Source organism: Pinus tabuliformis, chromosome J (genome assembly GCF_031772625.1).
Source record: "Pinus tabuliformis cultivar Carrire ecotype Pingquan chromosome J, CPIR1, whole genome shotgun sequence".
Lineage (NCBI taxonomy): Eukaryota > Viridiplantae > Streptophyta > Pinopsida > Pinales > Pinaceae > Pinus > Pinus tabuliformis.
In genome coordinates this window covers 1254995286-1255014923 of record NC_142295.1, presented here as the reverse complement: position 1 = coordinate 1255014923, position 19638 = coordinate 1254995286, and the positions used below count along the sequence as shown (strand labels likewise).

General features: G+C 40.4%; 2 pseudogenes; both read right to left on the bottom strand.

The window, feature by feature from the left end:
• Positions 1–11306: 11306 nt before the first annotated feature.
• On the bottom strand, positions 11307–11947 carry LOC149231769 (scarecrow-like protein 1 pseudogene; annotated as a pseudogene).
• Positions 11948–15988: 4041 nt separating this feature from the next.
• Positions 15989–18352, bottom strand: LOC149231768 (putative potassium transporter 12 pseudogene; annotated as a pseudogene).
• Positions 18353–19638: the final 1286 nt, after the last annotated feature.

The following is a 19638-nucleotide window of genomic DNA, read 5'->3' as shown; positions in this document are numbered from 1 at the left end:
ATTATTGTTTCGGAGTTCTATGTCCGTCACATCAATATTTCATTTGATGTTCCCAATTATTTTTCCAAGTAAAAAAATTATCCAGCTTAAATAATAAAATGTATAATATTTCAAATTCTTTGAAAATCCATTTTACTGAAATAAAAATATATGGTCATCGATATCATGATTGGGTGGTAGACATTCTATCTCACCTTTAGATTCAAATCCTCTTGGTAGTTTGACGCCATTGTGTGTATCCCTCTCAACGAGCTCACTAGCTCGCATTTGAACCATCATGGTTTGAAATCGAATAAACATTGCCCCAGAATCGATCCACGAGCCACTTATCTCTCTCTACACGACTTCCAACAGTTCATCTATGTTTCTTCACAGTGAAAATGAGTTTAGAAAAAGTATTTTTATGCAAGAGAGTGCTAAGATTGTAAAGTGCCATTATTTTCTTGTCACCATCATGAATCCTCTACACTTTGTCTTGATGAAATAATTTAGAGTTCTTGATTGGAAAAATTGGCCATATTTTGACTTTCTGGAAATATTTCATTAAATAAGCTACTGTATTATCTGAACTAAATCTGACAAAAGAGGTCGTGCTCAAAACAATGTTTTAAGCAACAAATTTCACAAGGGTTATTTCTGGTTCAGTTATTCTAAGCTTTCAATGGAAAAGTTCGACTCTATTTTGGCTTACAAGCAAGATTTCATAAAATAATGCACTCTATAAATGGACTAGAGAAGGTTGTGCTCAAAATTTTGTTTAAAAAACGTCAGAGTTTGGGAAGAAGTTCTTTGAGTTAATGGATCAACATTCAGATGCATTTCGAGTGGTTTGATTGAATGATTTATGTCTCAGTTCTGCACATTTCAAAGTTTTTGGAGAATGGGAATTGATAATTCTAGTATTTTATGGTGTTATAGTCAAATTACATAGAAGAAGATAGAAAGCTAGAGCTTTTAGAGACCAAGCATACACAATTTCACAATCTTTACATGTTTTCGTGAGATTTTTAAGACTAGAAAATAGGATAGAACATTAGGGATTTCACTAAGCCAAGAAAGATAATGCTACATTCTTTACAAATTTACTTCAGTGTTTTGAGATTGAACATTTTTAATCTTCAGGTTGTTCGTAGATATCTTCATGCAGTTTCTATTTGCATGGAACTAAGAATTTGATACCTCAACATGAAATACTATGCTCCGATGGGTTTTCCCTTCCAACTCATCTTTGTGCAATGGAATAGAATCTTTAATGCTATTTAGTGTATGGAGAAGTCAAAACTAATGGATCAGTATGTAGGGGCTATTGGAACTGTTGGACAGTGGATCCCCCGCGTAACGGTTTTGGGGCTTGAAGCCCACAATTTTGGGTAAAAGTGTGGTAAAAGTTTCACGAAGGGCGCGAAGTGCGAATTGTAACGGTTAAAGTCCAAGGGTAGTCTGCCCTGAAAATATTATAGATCAATCTAGAATGTGTCGGCTTGCCCATGGTCCACGGACCATGGAAATGTATAAATAGAGCAAGGATCTAGGATTAGAAGACAGTTTTTGGGAATGATAGCTTTGATGTATGGGTTTATGAAAGCAAGAGTAATACGATTCTGTAAGTCTGAGTCTTGGGTCGTAGTGGGAGATAGAGGCTCTGCAGTTGTGTGTGCAGACCCCTGCAGCTGTGTGTGCAGGGTAGGAAGTGGATTGTACTAAAACAATGACATTAATAAAGCTAAGTTGATTCTAAACTATTGTGGATCCGGTTATGTTTTGGTTGATGCATCTGTTGTGATCTATTCGTTTATGCTATTTACTGAGTTCATGATTTATGCTTGCGCGCTCTGGGTTTAACTGTTAAATGTTTTCTAAAAGACCTTAAATAATAACTCAGATCTATAATACCAACATTAAGACTAAGGATCTAAGAAACACCCCCTTCGTGGCTCTTCGCGAAGACCGAATTGTTGTGCGGACTAGCATAAGTGCATAGATCAGTGCGCGAACCCTTCAGACCTCATCAAGACATCCCTAGGGTGTGGAAACCTAGTTCCAGCACCCTTCCCTACTACCTCGGGTGAGATTTCGGTCCGCGCTCTGTGGACTGTTGCCAAAAGGGCTGGTAGTGCAGGATTTGTTTGGCTAAAACCCTTCTGAACTTGTGTCAGGCCCCAATAAGCCAACAAATGGTTCCGTTTCTAGGACAGGGGTCTACCTAAGGGATGTTTGATGTCGAAAAACTGGAACTCTACAAAGAAGTAGATTGAAGATTGGTTGGATCAGAAACTGCAGTATAGGAAAACAAAAGCCCACAAATATCTGAGGAGAGGTGGCTGGATTGCTATATATATATGGAGATTCACGAGATCTTCTTTGTGACCTTCTCATTAGAACTGTATGAGTGGATTGCGAGACTAGCTGACAGTCTGGGAAGGTGCAGACTTGATCAACCGATAGCATGGACTCCAGAGTTGGTGTGCAGGTTAGAGGCATCTGAAGATAAAATTGCGCGGGTGGTAGATGATTGGCTGGATTGGGTAATAGGAGGGTTTACCATTGAGTTCACATTAGACACAACCGTGAGTTAAAACAAAGAAAAAAGACTTTTTCTCAAAGGACCGCGGGGTAAGTACATCAAATTGTTGAATACCTAGATTAAAATGCTGCTATGTGAAAAGTGGGTTATGCGAATCCATTGATGTCTAGGGTAATGCAGAGTGGAAGAGGCTACCAAGGGACCGAAGGATTATAGAACAGTCCCCCGATTTCACTTTCGCGAGAATGTGAGGAGGAACTTGCAGGTTTCTCTCTGAGAAGCGCGGTCCGGTTGATAAAGCAACGCATTCCACTATTACCACCCCCATCCATGCGATCACCCACCTCACCTACATCACCCCCCATCTTCACCTACCCCACCTCCGCTACCTCCAAGGGTCGGAATGGCGAGTGCGATCAAGTTGCTCGTATTTAAAGGCATAGGAAATGAGGAACCAGATAAGTTCTGGTTCATGGTAAAGGCAGTATGGGAAGCCCAAGGCGTTATGGATGATAACATCAAAAAGGCTACTTTGGTGAGCGCGTTGCAGGACCGCACTTTGACATGGTACATAAAGCATTCTAGTGGTCATCCAAATTCCAATATAGTGGATATCTAGGATGCATTGAACAAAGAATTTAGCCGATCGAAATCAGAGACGCGGTCAATCATCGGATTCAAGGAGATCATGATGCTACTAGGTGAAACTGGGATCTAGATTAGAGACTGAAAAGTATGATCTGTGAAGCTAACATGACACTGATGGATGCACAACACCATGCGTGGTTTATGGCGTCTTTGACACCACATCTGAGGACGACATTGTCACAGCAAAAGATTTCAACTCAGGCTGAAGCATTAGAGATAGTGATGAGATTGCATGAGACTCTAGTACAGGATCGTGGGTTGGGAGTTCAGCAAATCCACGCGCAACTACAAAACCTATGCTTCGAGATGCAAAGTCTGAAACAGAATAAGGCACCTCGTCCAGAAGCGTGCGAAGAGGTGTGGTGCATAAAATGTAAAGGCCAAGTTCATGATAAGGATCATTGTTCGGTGTTTGTGAACTACTTCGCCAGGGGGGTACCGATGCCATTGAGACTAGAGGTATAAGTAGGGCCAAGTGCGGCGCCTGCACCCTAGTGTGCGATTTGTCAAATAGTAGGAAAGCACGCAATAGACAACTATCACCTGTTGCAGAAGTATACCCAGACTCTGCAGCAATTGTATTGCAACTTCTGTAGATCGGTATGTCATGACGAGCAAACGTGTCGAAGCTATGAGCTAATGATGGATAGGACCCCAGCCTATCAAATGCAGACTGAAACATGAGGTCACGATCTAGCTGCAGGGCCGTGTGGAGGATTCCAAGGATGAGGACGAGGGAGAGGAGGAATGGGACCTGGACGAGGGTGCGGATAGCTGATCTGTTATAATTGTGGAGGGTCAAGGCATTACACTCGTGATTGTACCAACCCGACGAGAATATCTTGTCCATACTATGACTAGTTTGACCATGAAATGATAGATTGTCTAATGCTGATTGCCCAAATGCGCGAGAAAGGGGTACTGCAGCCTATGCCAACTCAAAATATCCAAATGATGAGGTCTGAACCATGCGAAGAGGACCCCAACATAAACATGGTACTCAGAAGCGGTGCAACTATGGGGGAAGATAAGAGGAAACAACCCGAAGAAGATGCGAAGGTTCACGAGGTTCCTGCAAAGGAGCCTAAGTCTGGGATGGAACATGTGAAGGAAGCATTTAAGGAAGCTAAGGAGAGCTTCATGGAAGCCTCTACTTCAGGTAGTAAGGATCAACTTGAGCCAGGAATGGATCCTTCTATTCTTACTACCTTTCTAGAGACATGTATGAAGCTGCTACGCGATAATAAAGCAATAAAGGTACTACAAGAGCTGATCACTAGGTGCGCAGGGTTAAGAGAGCCACGTGTGGTCTGGAAGCTTGGAAATCATGCTCTGTGTACTGGATGAGAAATGCGAATGACGATGCAAATTGGTGAATATGAGATGGATCGGGTCATCCTGGATTTAGAGTCAGATGAAAATGCATTTCCAAAATAGACATGGGAACGCATGGGTAGGCCCACGCTGCAATGGTCCCCTATTCAATTACGAATGGCCAACCAACAAAAGACTTTACCAATGGGAAGATTGAAAGGGGTGACAGTGGACATTGAAGGCATTAGTACTCAAACAGACTTCGAGGTAATATAAATTGTGGATGACAACAATCCTTACCCCGCACTATTAGGGATAGACTGGGCCACGGACATGAATGGAGTCATGAATCTGAAAAGGCGGAAAATGATATTTGAGAAAAAGTCTCTATGTGTGGTAGTTCCGCTGGACCCAGCTGAAGGCACGCACGACACTGAACCTGTGCGCGATGAGGACAACGAGGATGAACTAGATTGCATCTACCAGATAACCACACAAGACCAAGATCAGGTAAATCCGACAGTGAACGGGAGAATCTCATGGGAGCACGACAGTTCTTGCACGTCGAATTTTGATGAAGAGATAGAGAAATGGAAGAACCGATTGCATGAAGTAACAACACTAAATTGTAATATGATGGTTAGATCATTACAACGTGTAACGACTGAAGCAAGGGAACTGCAAACCGATGAGGGTGTAACGAACATGGAGGAATCGGTAGACCACTATGAAAATATGATCTTGGAACAGAAGCGTCACGGTGCATGAATAGGGGCATTGCATGCGACAATTGCATCAAGAAGGATTACATATCAAAAGACTAGAAGGACCTGGCACGAATATCGAAGGCAAGCGCTAAGCGGCTTGAGCGCCCCCTGGCGACATAGGATGCAAATGACTATTGTGCGACCGCCTACCCGACTAAGAATAAAAAATCAGAATTATCCATGACAGAAGGAAAATCGATGCATTCCGCCAGCTGTTTGTAATAAAGCAGTTAGGAAAACAGGTGGGAATATGGACAACATTTGCCTGATAAGACAAACCGATGGGAATGTGCATGTACCAGGGGTTCGATGGGCCTATAAGACCATCAGCAAAAGGAGGGGGGTGAAGGTGATCTTATCAATAGTGATATAAGATGGACCCAAGAAGACAACAGAAACTTCCCAGACCGCAGAGGACCAGGGCAATGGAATTCGACGGTTGCAGGAAGCCGTTTGGCGCGGCAGTAGAAGGCTTCACGAAATAGATGAAGAGTGGGCATGGCTGAGGAGGAAAAGCACGATGTTGGATGAAGAAATCAGCAAAATAAAATTCAACGTTGCATAAGCGGGTTGTGTGAATCTACAAATAAGGGAACCAAGCCTGGCCAGGTCTACCTCGGTACTAGAACAAGCTGCGGCCCTGCTATCATGGTTGCAATCGCACCAACGGAGGAGTGTGCCATATACAACAGAACATGATGGGCTACCATATACGAAGGTACTAGAAAGGTGCCCGTAGCCTGGGGTTAGCAAGAAAATTGAAGTGTCTCACTAGGGGTGCAACCACCTGACTATCTGTAGGGAACCCAGTCTCAGTGCTCCACGCAGTTGGAAGAGGGTGCGCGACTATAAAGAAGCCTGTAGGAAGGTTGCGCGGATTGGACATGGCTCATGAAATCAGTATGAAGCATAGAACACGTCCGCGTACCAGGGATTGTGTTGCCACGTGGTAAAGATGGAGGGTGACCGTTGCAGATACTGTTCATGACAAGATGTCCCATTTAAAACACCGAGGAGCGGACGACGGGCAATTAAGACACAGCGTTAAACAGATCTACCACCAAACTTGCATTAATGAGCCACAAATGGAGGGAATGGTTGAATTTAAATTCAAAGACTCATATAAAGCACAAATAAGCCTTGGCACTTTGCATAGTAAGTCGTCCTGTGATCCAGCAGATAGGAGCATGATGAGTGAGGCACTACTGAGAGAAACTCCGTGGTTTCGAGCATTATCAAAGGATATGCAGGAGACCATAATTGAGATGACAACCAGGGCCAAGGACGTTACACAGAACCCTACATCGCAAGTTGGGGGAACAGCCGAGATCCCTAAATCACCCCGGACGCCGCGGTCCAAGAAGGACCCAAGGTAGTAGGGCCGGTCCGAACGTCTCCACAAAATCCGCACTTTGGAAAACTATTGTTGGAAGAAAATGGAAAAACTATTACTATTGAAATCGATGACGAAGAAGAGGATCGTCCGACATATGTCGAAGAGATGGAACCAGAGGAAGACATAGAAGAGGATATCCAGCCAGTGCGAGCCCCTGCAAGACGACCCAAGTATGTCCCTCCACGGAAAGGGAGGGTCAAGGTACCTAAAGATTTGGATGCTATTCAGAGCAAGCTTATAACCCCATCCCTCCCCAAAGGGGTTTCGCTTGAAGGAACGGAGTTTGGCTGCATTCTGATAATGAAATTTGAAGACTGGGACCTTGCGAACACTGAGAAATTTCCTCATTTGGAAACCAACAAACTGATGGAGCATAGCAGGGAGGGGGCCATTACAACACTACAGCCAAAGGAATGGCTCCAAAAGGTGGACGAGGCCAGGCTACTCCACCTACTGTCAATTCCACATTTTCATAGGGCCCTAATCACAATATTGATCATCAGGAAACTGCTCTGCCTACTGCATGATGGGTACTTATGGCTAGGAAAACCCATCCCCATCACGGTGGAACTCATTCATAGGATCTCTTGGCTTCCCTGCGAGGGAAGGGATCCCATGGAAATAGTGGGCATGGGTGCCGACTTAACGATTATGGAAACCATGAAAAAGAAATACAACTTGGAGAAAAAGCAGAGAGGGTATGTTATCACTAGCATTCAGAACAAAGGGGTCTGCATTGCTACCCAATTGCTGGTAGGGAAGGTAATGAGAAAATGCCGAGGCAGTGAGGTACCAACAACAGTCATCGCATTAGCTGAGCAATGTGCAGAAGGGGTATGGTTTAATTTGGCATAGTTCCTTCACGACGAATTCCTAACAAACTGTAGGGAAGCCCAGGAGGAGGGTAAGACCTTCCACTATGCGTGGTTACTCTTATCCATCCTATTGGTTACAACTGAATTGCCCGAGGATAGTCAGTTTCCTCCCCTGGACCAGGATTGGCCAGAAGCAGCCAAATATGCATCACTATGGGCAACAAGGGATGCCGCGAGAATCCGTGAAGTCAAGATTTTCTGGATACTAATGGACGCAAGCATACGACAGTGGATCAACCAGAAACCCCGCTTAACCATCGAAGTATATGACAGTGTAAAGAGTGTTGTTGAATTTAAGGCGGATATGCACCACGTGTATATCAGGGCGTGCAAGGATCTAGAGAAGACATGGACCACGCTTCCTTTCATCGCCATTGATGATGTTGTCTTTGCGGTACTTGATACCTGGCCACCAGAGTGGCGTGGACCAGATGTGGTAGGACACGATGAGGCTGCAATCCAAAAACAGAAGGCTACCACCAAATCTCTGGCATAGCAAAAGCGAAATGAACAGCTTGTTGAGGAAGTAAGGGTGTCCTAGGAGGTAGCGCAAACTGCCACACATAAGGCAATAACAGGAGGGGTTGCTACAACAAAAGACAAAAGAGGCCCGAACGTAACTACAGAACCGGAAATGGATACTGTGACGGAAGGTGCAGAGCCAAGCACCACCTGTTCACCCTTAAAACGACCATGTGCGACAGAAAGGTCAAGGTCAAGGAAGAAGACCAAGGCATCCAAGCTAGACGCGGAACCTATCACATTGACTAAGGGTGACCTATGTGACATCGGGGATACAGTGCGCGAAGCTACCAAGGAGGTACTCGACGAGGCAATGATAGAGCAGCAGACTATGTTAGGGGCACTCAGGACGCAACTACATGAGCTTCAAGCATGGGCCCCACAGCTGGGCATGATAGCTGCCCAGGGAGCTATAGGTACAACAACAAATGAGTAGCTGCTGCAGGCCAAAATGGCTAATACCATTGCACTTCCGGTCGGAGCATTGACAACTGACAATGCGGAGGACAGAGTCGTGGCAGGCCGACTCTTGGGACTGGGATTAAACTTGGCTGCTCTTCCACGAGAAGTTTTATATCGACTAAGCTCCGCGCTAGGGAAGGCCGCACGGTACAGCTACTCAGGGAGCAAAGGATTAACATCGAATAGTTGAGCCTCCAACGAGATGAAGTAGTAGCACAGAATCAGTAGTTGGAGCAAGTTGTGCAGGAAGCATGTTGCCACACCCCTAAGCTTGAGATTACGACAGATTTACCGATAGGCATACGCATCCACAAGTTGGACAGTGGGTTCTGCGACGCAAAGGAAGAAGCACCGAAAGTACAGTTGGCCCTTAGCTTGTAGATCGTCGAACTGACACTCAAGGCGCAGTCTTCTACACCACCAGAATTTAGAGAGCAGTGGCAACGCGACATCCAATCCGGGCAGGAAGTAATAGCACGTGCCATACAGGAGTGTACCAGTTTGCTAGATCAGTCATTTAGCATGGTCACTTCACTACAGGAAGATCCAACATTGCAGTGGTTAGAGACCGAAGCATGGGAGCTACAACAGGCCTATGATAATGTTCAGGGGACTGCACAAACAGTTGCTCTTACTTGGCGATTGGCCAAAATGAGGGAGGCCTAGGCTCTGAAGGCACAAGTTGATGTCGCTCGTCAGAAAGAGGCAGTCCTTAAAGAACGCATCTAGCCATGGCTTGATGAGGCATTTGCAGTCATCGCCAACATCGAGCGAAAGTTAGCTCACATGTAGGCAGTATATGAACTACGAGAACCAAGTGAAGTTGCTAATGATGTGTCTGTGGTTCGTGTGCAATGAGTACAAAAGATGGCAGAAGAATGTGTTGGGGGAGTAAGCGAAGCGCAAAAGTTGCTGAATGACCTCCGAGCAAAGATCACTATACCAGCCGAGTGACTCGAGATGAGTCACGATGATTTTGTTGGAGGCCTATTGGGTAGTGGATCCCTCGCGTAATGGTTTTGGGGCTTGAAGCCCGCAATTTTGGGTAAAAGTGTGGTAAAAGTTGCGTGAAGGGCGCGAAGCGCAAATTTTAATGGTTAAATTCCAAGGGTAGTCTGCCCTAAAAATATTATAGATTAATCTAGAATGTGTCGGCTTGCCCATGGTCCACGGACCATAGAAATGTATAAATAGAGTAAGGATCTAGGATTAGAAGATAGTTTTTGGGAATGATAGCTTTGATGTATGGGTTTTTGAAAGAAAGAGTAATCTAAGTCTGTAAGTCTAAGTCTTGGGTCGTAGTGGGAGATAGAGGCTCCGTAGCTATGTGTGCGGAGGCCTGGTAGAGTCTACAATTGTGTGCGCAGGGCAAGAAGTGGATTGCACTCAAACAAAGACATTAATAAAGCTAAGTTGATTCTGACCTATTGTGGATTTGGTTATGTTCTGGTTGATGCATCTGTTGTGATCTATTCATTTATTTCATGATTTATGCTCGCGCGCTCTAGGCTTAACTGTTAAATGCTCACTTAAAGACCTTAAATAATAACTTAGATCTATAATAACGACATTAAGACTAAGGATCTAAGAAACACCCCCTTCGCAGCTCTTCGCAAAGACAAGATTGCTGCACGGACTAGCATAAGTACATAGATCGGTGCACGACCCCTTCAGACCTCATCAAGACATCCCTAGGGTGTAGAAACTTGGTTCCAGCACCCTCCCCTACTACCTCGGGTGAGACTTCAGTCTCTGCTCCGCGAACTGTTGCTAAAAGGGTCGGTAGTGCGGGATTTGTTTGGCTAAAACTCTTCTGAACCTGGGTCAAGCCCCAACAAGCCAACAAGAACAGTTAGTAATTGAGGGAAACGCTATCCTTTACAATATAACAACAGAGAGGAAAACTCATGGTACATTTTTGCAGTTTTGTTCAGATTAGGCCATCTAAGCATGTTGTTAGAGATTTCAGAGAGAAGCTCTTTGCTTTCTTTAGCGTTGACAGAAGGGGAGAACGTTTTCCACATTCCGGGGTCATCTCTGTTTATTATAGAAGGAGGTCTTGTAACCTACTTCGAACTGCCAGTTTCTCTCTTTGAAAGTTTTTATTGAAAACCAGTGCTGGGTCAAAGGTTTACTCATATGAAGGATGCAGAAAATGAGACTCCTTTAGTGAGTCCATGAAAAATGTCTGGCAAATATTTGGTGCAAAATGATACCTGCAACAGAGCCAACAAAGTTCCAAAATTAGAGCCAACCTCACCAATTAAAATTTGCAGACAACCTGGAATCCTATCTTTAAGACAAGATTGTTTGAAGCACCCCGAAAACTAAAGTATGTTACTACTATGCTACCTTTCTATAGATTGGAATTATTTGTTTTATTGTTGTAATATCCGTGATATAGTCTTGGTTCAAGCATTTGAATGATAGACTTGATTTTTCATCCAGTTGATTATGAGACTCTGTACTCAAGGTCACAAGAAAAAAAAATCCAAAACTTTTTAGCTAGTGAAGCATAAGTTCTTGAAATTTAAATAGTAACTATCTCTATCCAATTACCCACTATGTAGGTAGGCATATCATTGATTTTAGCAAGCATTAGCATTTTCCTGTCTACCTGGATAAGGAAGCAAAATACAAACGAATAACTATCACTATTATCCCTGGTTGAACAGGACAGGTAAAAACCATTGTTTCCTTAAATTAGTTTCATCTTTTACCCCTATAATAAGTTATTGTGTCAGGTTTTTGAACTCTTCCCTGACACACATGAAAGTCACATGCAATTTTAGCAATGGTATTGATAAATTGTAAGAAATTCTTGTACAAGAACATTCTTACAGTCCTTGCTTCTCAATGCCAAGTAGATGTTGCAATGAGAATTTTGTCCAACCATCCAAAATAGTAAATAAATAGCTCCTCCTTCTTCCTTAGTCTTGTAGCTATTGCAGTATGATTAACAGAGCAAAGATTTAATTGTGTCCTTAACATTAGCACTGAGATGATATACACTAAATCCTACCATAGTCACTTTATCTCTCCATTTTCCTATAACTTCATACCTCTCAATCCTTTCTTCTCCCTCACAAGCAATTATGTTCACTGTGTCTCAGGCAAGGCATTGTTTTTCAACATTCATACGATTTCTGCTATCCCTTTTAAGTGTAGCATCTAGAGACTCAAACACAGATGAGTAATAGTTTAATGCTTCCATGGACCAGGGGAAGAAAGGTGTATTATTAGTGTTAACCTCTTGTTCTACTACTGTGACTACTTTAGGGTTGAGAGACTTCACCATCCTCAGAAGCCGATCACATGGGTTCTTTGTAAACACACTTTCATCGAGCATGTGATGCAGTTGGAATGCAAAGTTGACTACTAAAACCTCATATGGATTTATCTTAAGCATCCATGGTTGTACATCTAATTCCACATCCATATAGTGGCTTATCCTTATGTTGGGATCTGATTCCACATTAAGACTCTCCTCCTACTTATGTGTGTATGGATGAAATGGTTTATAAGGCATTACATGTGCCCAAAGTTTTGCCAATCTGGAGGTTCTCGGTATGGTGCGATAACATCCTCCTGCACTCCGTTATTAACATCATCAATGGTTTTAGTGTTATGCCTTGAAAGCCCTCTTTGGTTTGTGCTTGTTATTTATGGTGTCCATGATAATCATAGTTCTTAGGTCTTAGTCTTAGTCACTATCTTAGGCTGATTTTATTTATTAATTTTTTCCGATCTGTAAAGTTCTCGGTATCATGTGATGGCATCCTCCCGCACTCTGTTATTAACATCATCAATGGTTTTAGTGCTATGCCTTGTAGGCCCTCTTTGGTTTGTGCATGTTATTTATGGTGTCCATGATAATTATAGTTCTTAGGTCTTACTCTTAGTCTATCTTGGGCTGATTTTATTTATTAATTTTGAAATTCGATGAATATAAAGATGAGCAATTCATAGGTTAAGTTTGTGAATATGAAAGAATAATAGACATGTGTGTACTTGCAAGGCTGCGTTGGCTTATATGCCATTTTTCACTGTATTTTCCTTGGATTGTTGTTGAATGTGAACATGCCTTAAATGGATAAATGAATGTGTGTGTCCTAGGTGGATAAAGAAATGTTTGCCAAAATGTTGCATTTGTGGAAATAGCTCCTAGCGCTTGATAACAACTCTTAAAATTGGGGGGTTTTTTCTGTTAAGAACAAGATGAGTATAATGGTTTCTGAAGGAGTTATGAGGTGATGAATTCTATGGAAAACTTGATAGTCATTCAAACAACGATAGTTGAATAAATATTAATATAAATAATAGTAGAGAGGCATGTTAATTTCCTTGACATTGTCTTGTCTCGAAAATGAATTGTTGATAGAAGGTTTGAAATAATGACTAGAAATGGATTTAATCGCAAATAATCCAGAAGAACTTGATACCAAAACCTATGGTGCCGCAATGAACTGCTATTGTAGATGTGACTTACAACACTGAAAGTTATGAAAGCATGTGAATTTGTTACATAACCTACGACCATTTATATTTACAAGGGTTAATGAGAGAAGTGATGGAATCAAATCTCACCCAAAATATTGAAATAACCTCCTCAAAAGTGCACCAGAGAGAGAAAAACCCAAGTACAATTGTGCTGAAAAGTTAAAACATAGATGCAAGAGTGTGGGAAAATTCCAACCACAAGATGAGACGAGACAAATGAGAGCTCGAGTTGAACTCAAGTGAGGCATCCTCTCAAGAGGGGTTATTGGCCCACATAACAAGGGCACACATGGCAAGAGGGTTATTGAGCCTACACAATGAGGGCATACAACACAAGAAGGTTATTGAACCTACATATCAAGTTTTCCTAGGTTGGAATTAACCACAAACCTAGTTTCAAATAAATGAAATTAAATATGGCCTTACCCATAATTACAGGTATGATACCTACAAATGATTTGGGGCCACACATACAGATACACCAATAAATTTCAACCACAAACCTGTAAATTTCATTTTCCTTCACACCATGGATCTAATTTGTATTATGTATGAGAATTAACAAAGGAATGATGCTCTTTTTCCTCTTTTCCACTTTCCACAATATTTTCTTTTTTTTTGGTGAGTTTTCCATGTTCTAGATCCCACTTTGTTCTCACACACTCAAATTTTAGTTGCCTTGCTCTACCACAATAATAATGCTTCAAATTCTTAGTTCTGGATTTGCTTATTCTTAGTTCTAGATTTTATTTAAACTGAATCTTCACTTGTAAACTGAGATGCAAACTTAGAGTTGTGTTTATAGATTTAGAAGTAAAGTTGAGTTTCTACAACCCTTTATTTTCCTCCCTTCCTATGGATTCTAATTGATATCTAATATTTTTTAACTTTAGTTGATTCTCTGAAATTGATTCCCTTCCTCCATTTTCATTAAAATCATCATGTTATAAGGAAAAAGGGCATACCTTTATATTAAATTTTGCTAGCAAAGAGTCCAAAATTAAATTCTGGACAAATAAATTTTCATGTAACTAAGAAACATTGCATTTTAACAATACTCTTGGTTCAACATTTTTTGACAATGGTCTTGGTTCAATACTTTCTTATGAGTAGAGCCCTCTTGATTCCTTCAAGCAAGTGGTCTCCTTGGAAAAACAATAAATCTGACCGTTTCAATTTTTTCATAATGTAATACCTAGTACCAGATATCTTTGGTTTATGCCTTCTAAAAGCTTGGATACCTCATCAATTTTTCCCTTAGAGAAGAATTGTTTTACGGAGTCAAAAAGTCAGTTTCACAACCTCTTCTAATTATTTTTTCTTCTAATTGTAATGGCTTTTCCACTTCACGGGCCTGAAATAGAGAAGACATTACTTCTGTGTATACTTTAACATGTACAGAGAATTTACAATCTATCACTTCCTCAAGAACTTTTGATGCCTCAATTTTTTTTCCTACCTTCCCAAGATAATGCATGCCATAGATAAAACTTGCATAACTTGGAACAACACGTTCCCTAAGAATTTGGTTCAGTATTTGGGTAGCATCTTGAAATTTCTTTGATTTTCAACAAGCTTTGATGAGTGAAGAGTACACAACATATGTGAGTGAGAGACCCTTTCTAATCATTATCTCTAGTTGATTCACTACCTCATCCGCCATACCCAACTTGCATAGGCCTCCAATGAATGTCCTATAGCAAACTATATCAGGATTTAAAATTTTTCATCTATATTAGATACTTCCTTGAATGGTCCACTTTACCAGCATTGCAAAAAGCATTTATCAATGCATTCAAATGGATTTTCCACTCCGGGAAAGGATTGTCCCTAATTTTAATATATCGTGTGACAGACCGTATGTGACAGGTAGGTGGAAAAATTTTCTGGCAATTGACTAAGCGACATCCTGCAAGCCATACTTGAGATGGAAACCCTCATCAGAAGTATATACTTGGCTCTTTTCCAAAAATATGAAGAGCCAATGAGGTTTTGTGTGATCACTTTTGGTATCGTATTAGGTTATTGTTAGAAGCGATAATTGGATTCTCATCGAGTGAGTTGTTCTGCTTTCTCGATTTGAGAGGGTTTGTTTGGAGGGAAAAACGAAAGAGGACATACAAGAATAGTGAGGGGAAAGATGTAGAGGAAGAGGATCGAGAACACTACCAGCAGCCAGGCTACATTTTCCAAACGTAGGTGGATTGCTAAATAAAGCTTATGAGCTCTCGGTGCTCTGCGCTGTAGAAGTTGAACTTGTGATTTTATCCCCAGCAGGAAAGCTCTATAAACTGTCTTTTAGTGCAAATCCTACTATTTTGATTCTAATAATCATGGTTGTGCAAACCTCATGAGATTCTTACTAATAAACCCGGTGGTGCAAGCCCTAGTAAGATTTGTACTAGTAAGCTCAATGTTGAAAAACCTGATGTAAAACCTCCATCAAAAACATAATCAATACATGATGTCAAAAAAAAATGGAGAAGCATCCAAGGTTCTTAAGCAATGATGTAATGTATGAGGTGGAGAAGCATCCAAAGTTATTGAGCGATGGTGTAATGAATGAGGTAGCTGAAGTAATATATGTTAGCTATATGAGGAAATGTGCAATGTCATATTCCTCTCATTTTCATGGATATAACGTAATATAACTTTCCTATGTAGAAAACATGGCTTATATTAGGCCTAACCAGGAATATAAAATACCACCTATCACCTTCGTTGAAAAACAAAATGGTGTCTATGTTCATAAATATCAGTGATTAATCGTAGGAATGGATATTATTCTCTATCAAACAAAATAAAGGACTAAGCAATGAATATCTTGATTGACAACAGAACTTATGATTATTAACTTCACATTAAAATTCACTTCATCTCCGCCACCTTCAAGGAAATATTTGTTATCCATCACCATATTGATGTTGTGACTTGGTCCTTGAAAAACATTCAGCATGTCTGATTCATGGAAACCTTCAAGTTAGATAGTATATGTCATGCTAACTTGCAAGAGACTGGTGTGAGGTACACTGAGGTTTGCAGGACCTGCCCTACAGTTTGCCCTCATGAAAGAATAGAAGTAGATTATAACTAGTTTCTTAAGAAACCATGAATCCTTTCTAGCCTTGACATCTCCGTGACCAACAAGATATACAACTCCTGATTCTTTAGCTTCACGCAGAGATGAAAGATCATACTCAAGAATTGTATCTTCATCTACAGACATAACACTTATGGGTAGTCCTAATGATGTGCTAGCTCCAGAAAGACGCCTTGATGGGGAACCATATTGTGTGTGTCTCTGGTCTGCCATCACGGATGTTCTAAGGGAGTCAAGGAAAGCATTTCAAGGTCCTTCTCTTTTAGAATCAACTGATTCATCGTCCAAGTCTACATTGATACTCTCATTCTCAAGGGAAAGTTCTAAAGCCTCCTTTCGAAGAAACTTACCAAGGCTTTCAATAAGTAATTGTTCAAAGGCCTCATAATGTTCCTTGTGAATGTCTTTGTACCCATATCTAACCACACATCGAAACATGTTATAGTCCCTTGGACAAATTCCCTTAAAGAGAAAAAGCTCATCTTGTGGCACAATAAGAACTGGTACATACTTTATACAAACAAATACGATGATCAAATGTATTGCTGGAAGGCTTGTTAAAAACTACCTAAAAACTACAGGTACTCCACGAACAAGTTCACTATAAACTAACCCAATTCCTGGGACTCGGATTGTCCCAACTTTGGATCCTAATTCTAACATCAAATCCATTGACACCTTTTCCTCACTTTCGTTTGATAATTCAAAACACTTCCATAGCTCCAAATGTACATCACAAGAAGGAAGTAGGTGGAAAAAACCATTTATCCAACCATTTTCCCCCACTTTCATCAAAACTATAGAAAAATAAGTTAGTTCAATTTATCCAAATAGAATAGGAAAGCCAATCGCAAGGAATATATTTTTTGCCCATATAAGAACCATGACAAGAGTCACTAGGCTTGTAGTCACCATCATCATCCCTACCTCTGCAATGCCATATGCATTTGATATCTCGGTCCTGCTCCTAAAACAGTCACATACCAAGACACACATTATCATTAGAACCCAGTTGATGACAGGAATGTAGATCTGACCCATGAATCATCGGGATGTGTGAATTATTTTCAATATGGGAAAGCATCCTAGGGCCATGGACATTTTAATAGATTAAATTAATTCTGAGATCATTGTCTCGCTTGCAATCATGGAAAAAATAGTAGCTATCATGAAGACTGGCCAAATAAAACCATCTGGAATTGAAGCATAGAATACCTTCTCCACAACAGAGGGATGCTTCATAAGATATGCAGCTTGATCCATGTAAGCCAATAGTAGGCATGGGAATACTACACATGTGAAGGCTATTTGGATGGATCTTATTGAGAAGTGACCCAAATCAGCAAACATAGCTTTAGCTCCTATTATGCACAACATGCAACCTCCTAGGGACATCCATGCTTTGATAATGTTCCACTTGAACAAGTAATAGATATAAACCAGATTGAATGCCCTTAAAATTGTTAGATCATGTTAAATAATATTGTAAAGTCCAATAGAACCAAGAGATAAAAACCATATCATGAGTGCCGGAGAAAATGCCATGCCTACTTTGCTTGTTCCAAACTATTTTATGTTGAACAAGATCACCATGAATATGATTGAGGCAATGACCACTGTGTCTTCTGTAAAGCTAGGTATTTCATCCTGCAGGCCACTCACAGCAGACATGAATGATATTGCAGGTGTAAGTATGCCATCCCCAATTACCATGGAAGTACCCATGAGAAACAAGAGTAGCAGTAGGGTCTTCAATTTTGTACTTCTCTGAAGGCTTTCTTTGATTCTTAATCATCTTTCCAGTTCCGAGGTGGGCAACCTGAGCTTGAAAATATAATTTTTTTCATCCGATGGTTGCTGGTTAGGGAGCAGATTGACCTTTGCATATATGAAAATCAAAGAGTACAAGGAAAATGTCCCCCCTTCACTATTGTCATTGTCTTTAAGCACAATGAACACATATTTAGCCAAAGGGATGAGGGCTACTGTGTACATCACTAAAGCTAATGCACCCAAAACATCTTCCTCTCCTTTGGTACGAGCTTGGATGAATACACTGGTGAAAACATACAAGGGTTTGGTACCCATATCACCATAAACCAATCCAAGTGTTTGGAATGCCAAGTCGAGCATACGTCCTAATGAAAGGTCCTTATCATGGCCCTTGTGAACACCAGACACCTCCATGGCCTCCACATCAAAGGAATCCACTCTCTTGGTCTTCGGAATGAGCCCGTGCCTCATTTTATGTCCTTTTTTATCATCGTCAACAAACTACCTTGGGGATTCCACTTCCATTTCACTGCCATCAACCCACCTGGACTTTGATGAAAACAAAGACATTGAGCCCTCACTGATCCCATCCCTGTCTTTCTCATCCATCCCAGACATTGATATGATAATGGGGTTGAAAATGACAAGAATGATATGTAAAAGAGCAATCAATAAAAACTTAGGATAATCCCCACAACTATTTATAAAAAAGCACAAGTTTATCATCCAGAGAAGCAATTTGTACATTCAAAGACCACAATCCTCAATCTCATAATTTTATCATCCACAGAAACAACTCCTGCATTCAAATCCCATAATCCAGAAAAAGAAAGAGCTCAATCTCTTTGACCCACATCATAACATCGCATCCCACATCCAGATTTCCATTGAAATCCTGAAAATCCTCATACCCAAATGATTTTTCCCAATGATTTATATGAATACGTTACCATCATTCAATCAGAGAATTTTTCTTATCTCATCAGAAAAATTCTCTGAGGTCACATTAATACTAATAAAATTATACAGAGCGATAACTTGTAGTTATGAAACAAAATCGACACACTCGAATCTCCGCTGAAGCAATATATGTTATAAAGATGATAAGCTTGTGGAAGATGTTCATTGTAGTTTTGTTGGATTATTGAATATTAAATCATAAATAGTTTAAATTGATTTAGGCGATAATGGCTTCATCGTAGACCATGTTAAAACATTAATACTAAATCATAGATAAAAATTTAACCTTTTTTATATACCATTAATTATGTAACAATTTACAGTGTTAATTGTTTATTTACTTATAAATTAATAAAATATAAGTGACGGCTTTAGGTACTAGGAAATATCTGGAAATAAATTAGCTCCTGTATGAGTATGTTTATTTTTTAAGTTAGATTGCAAATACAAAATTTAAAAGTATATAATATTTGTTTTATGAATTTTTCCTACCAATTTTGTTTTTTTTGTTTTTTGTGTTTTTTTTTTTTTAAGTTAGATTACAAATACAAAATTTAAAAGTATATAATATTTGTTTTATGATTTTTTTTACAAATTTTGTTTTTGTTTCTTTTTTAATTCTCTACATTCGATTATTTTTCTATGTTCTCTCCATGTGATGTTTTCTCACTAGTTAACAAACATGGTATTAAAAACTCACAACGATGGGATAATGTGTTCTATCATATCTCAAACTATTCCCTCGCCGTAAACACTCTTAAATTATCATTTTCATGGTATTAAAAGCTCACAATGAT